Raw genomic sequence first — 3,397 nt, forward strand, 5'->3', positions numbered from 1 at the left:
CTAACTGCCTCTGAATCTTTCTACCACCCACTGCCCCCATTACCGTGCTGTCTTACCCCCTACCCCACAGACACGCTCACTCCAATCCCCAGCAGTTCCCCCAGCTCTGCAGCTGCCCAGGTCTAATCACCCATCTCCCTGCTGGGAATAAAAATGGCAAATCAGACAGCCCCTCTCAAATGAGGAGGAAAATTTCTGGTGAGGAGAGAGAGAATGGGAAGGAAATCGGAGATAATGGGAAAGAGTCAGCATCATTACGTGATACCCCAGCCCCAGAGGCAGGAATCGAGCAGCATCTATGCCCTCCCCAAAATGGAGGTGGGGTAGAATAGAATGATCAGGACTGTTCAATGACAACCAGAACCGTGAAGCATGTGACATATTCAAAGGAAGACAGATGGGCAGAAGCTGTGCCTAATGTATGGTCTTGGGCACACAGTTGTGGCATCTTGTGGGGAAAGGATGCGGGGCGTGACCATGCATGGAAGAGAGGGGCTGGCTGGGAGGAAATTGTGTTTTCATGATCCTCCATGATTGTGCATTTGCCTGGGTGAAATAGATTACTCAAGTGGGCCGCTCATGCTGTGTGTTATCCATTGATTGCCATGTTGAAAGCTGGGGCCCTCCACACCATTCAACATCAGAGGAATATTTATTTAGAGTTAGATGGGACATTCAGAGTCATCTACTCCAGGGACTGGCAAAGCTGTTATCCTCAATCCCAACTGCCACCTGTTTTTGCTCTGCTCCAGAGCTAAGAAGGGGTTTTATATCTTTAAATAAAGTTTTGGGAGGGTGGTACATTTGGCCAGTAACTGAACCCTCTTAGTCTGATCCCATCCTTCATTTGATGAGGAAACAGGCTTGAAAAACATGAACACTTCCCCAATGTCTCAGAGATAGTGGATGACCATTAAATTTCAAACCTCCATCTCATAACACCAAAGCTATCGTTCTTTTCCTGTGCCACAGAAGAGACAGTAATGTGGGGCATAAGTTCTGATGGAGGGCATAAATCTGTTTATGTTTTGGTTAAATGGTAGGTAGACTTGATAATCTTTAGGATCCCTATTGGGTCTAATCCTAGGCTCTTCTGATCCTAAATGGTGTAGAATGACCCAGAAAGGCTATTTTCTTGAGATAAGTGTGCTGGGCTGTGTGTTACTGAATGAAAGAAAATCATTTATTATAATTACTTCGATGTGCCAAGCACTGCGCAGTTGTTGAAAGCTGTCGGGCTTATCTGGCAGAGGCTTGTCCTTCATCAATCAATCAACCCAAACTTATCAAGTTCTTTTTCTCCATATGCCAAAGGCTTTTTGCATCCCACATGGGGTATAACAAGTGACTCCATTCACCAGGGGTTGACTGTGTTCTTGTGCGTGTCAGGGTCCATTGATGTTTCCACAGTTTTCTTGAGAAATGGAGGTGGTAGGGGTCCTCCTAGAACTACGGTCTTCCCCATGTCTGCAGTTATATTCTATATAGTCCATTGGGTGGAAGTAAGGGAGAAATGGAAAAAAATATCAGATTAGTTCCCGGGTTCTCTGATGTTCATTCATTCCCATGGGGAGACCCTGGCCCTTGGTTTTGTGGGTCTCCAGATTATATCATTATGAATCCTTGAGCAATTGTATATGTTACCTCCTATAAAAATGATCAGGGGGAATAATTCATCCATAAAAGTGAACTGATGTGTCATCGGAGGGAGAGCATGTGATCGATCAAAATTACATGTGGCCACTGGAATAAAATATGGAAAACAGTTTGTAACCCTTCACATATTCTATAAATATCAGTTATTATTGCTGTATTCCGGGTGTGGAGAGAGTCACAAGAAATATTTCAGAGACATCTGATGTTACGGAGCATCTCTTCTTTATTATTTTAAATGGTCCCATGTGAACATGTGAGCTTCCTTGTGTAACAATGTATCTGTCATCATCTCTTCCCGTGTTTGTCCATACATCCCTGTATCATGTCCCTTTCCCATAGGTTTAACTAAGACTGTCATTGTGTTACATTGTCTCTAAGGAAGGGTAACTGTGTATGTCAGGGTATGTGTAAGCTTGAGTGCCACTGTGTTTATTTCACTATCATTTTATGTATGTGTCACTGTGTGTACCCTGCAAATGTCACTGTGATAAGATGTTTAGCTGAGATTCCGTGTGTGTGTGTGTGTGTGTGTGTGTGTGTGTGTGTGTGTGTTTCTGCAAAGGGGAGTATGCATGTCAACCTACTGATGGGAGCCCTGGTCTCTCATCAACCCCCGGCCCACCCTCCTCCCTAAGTACTGCAGCTCCCTGGGCGGTGGCCCTGCCCCTCCCCTCCCTGTCTGTGCGAGGGGGGGGGGGGGAGCCTGTGCTGCGGCCCCCCCCCACCCGTCCCCATCCAGGCCCCATAAATAGCAGCAGAGCCAGAGCTAGAGCTTCAGCCGGCGCCAGCGGCTGGAGCGGCGAGGGAGCTGGCCGAGCTGAGCAGCAAAGCAAGAGAAAGAGGGAGGCCCCCCCTTTATCCAAGACCCCTACAGGTGAGCACTACCTCCCGTAAGCCCCCTACTCCTAACCCAGTCTCCATGGCAACACTTTCCAACCTTTAAAAGGGGGGTTGCCCATCCCTGATTTCCTCTTGCTCATTCCTCCCCCACCTTGTCCCCTACCTGGAGGTTAGTTCTGGGGACCCCTCAGAAAGAAGAAATCACAGACTGGGGAACAAAAGATCTAGGGGAAGGTAGGGAGGTGCAGGTCACCCTGTGCTTTAGCCCAGAAACACACCCAGACACTCCCACACACACCCAGGGAGGGAATCACGATCAAAGAGCTGGGCACAGGGCTAGAAGAAGGGGACAACAGAGAAAAGGGGTACACAACCATTTATGCCTAATGGAAGACGGACATACAGCCAAAAGGACAGGTAGTCCTGCGGTCACAAAGCCATGTGCATCCACAAGAAGAAGCTTGAAAACACTCTGATACTCTAGTAGAGACTCACAAAGGAGTGGGGGTGTCACAGACATCATTATCCTGAGGCACAAACACACACAGACACAAAAAACATGCACTTCCTAAGTCCCCAATCCCACCCCCCAGACCCTAGCATTCACCTACCCACAGCCACCCAAGGGCTTGGCACCAGAACTGGGGAGGTGGGAGCGAGCTGGAGTCCGAGACTGGGCATCTATTAGTGCTGGATAGCCAAGCCTAGCTAGACAGAGCCTGGTGGGCAGGGAGGAGGGGAACCATGGCTCCCCCAAAACCCTGTCGCTAAGAGACAGTGCCAAGGCTGCTGGGAAGTGTGAGAACATCTTGGGGGGGAGAGAGAGAAAGACAGTTTGTCATAGTAGGAACTCCTGCCAAAGACACAGAGAGAGCTTTCCCAATGTGTGTGATAGGGAAGA

The 3,397-nt window shown here is 48.3% G+C and overlaps 1 protein-coding gene across 1 annotated transcript in view; it reads left to right on the forward strand.

Moving 5' to 3' along the window:
* The first annotated feature begins 2,419 nt into the window (after positions 1-2,419).
* The window catches only part of CPNE6 (copine 6), a 9,211-nt gene continuing 8,233 nt past the window's right edge, over positions 2,420-3,397 (forward strand). Inside the window, exon 1 of the mRNA XM_074294317.1 lies at positions 2,420-2,530. The gene's annotated coding sequence lies outside the window, so the exon portion shown is untranslated. The remainder of the gene's footprint in view (positions 2,531-3,397) is intronic.

Source organism: Sminthopsis crassicaudata, chromosome 2 (genome assembly GCF_048593235.1).
Source record: "Sminthopsis crassicaudata isolate SCR6 chromosome 2, ASM4859323v1, whole genome shotgun sequence".
Lineage (NCBI taxonomy): Eukaryota > Metazoa > Chordata > Mammalia > Dasyuromorphia > Dasyuridae > Sminthopsis > Sminthopsis crassicaudata.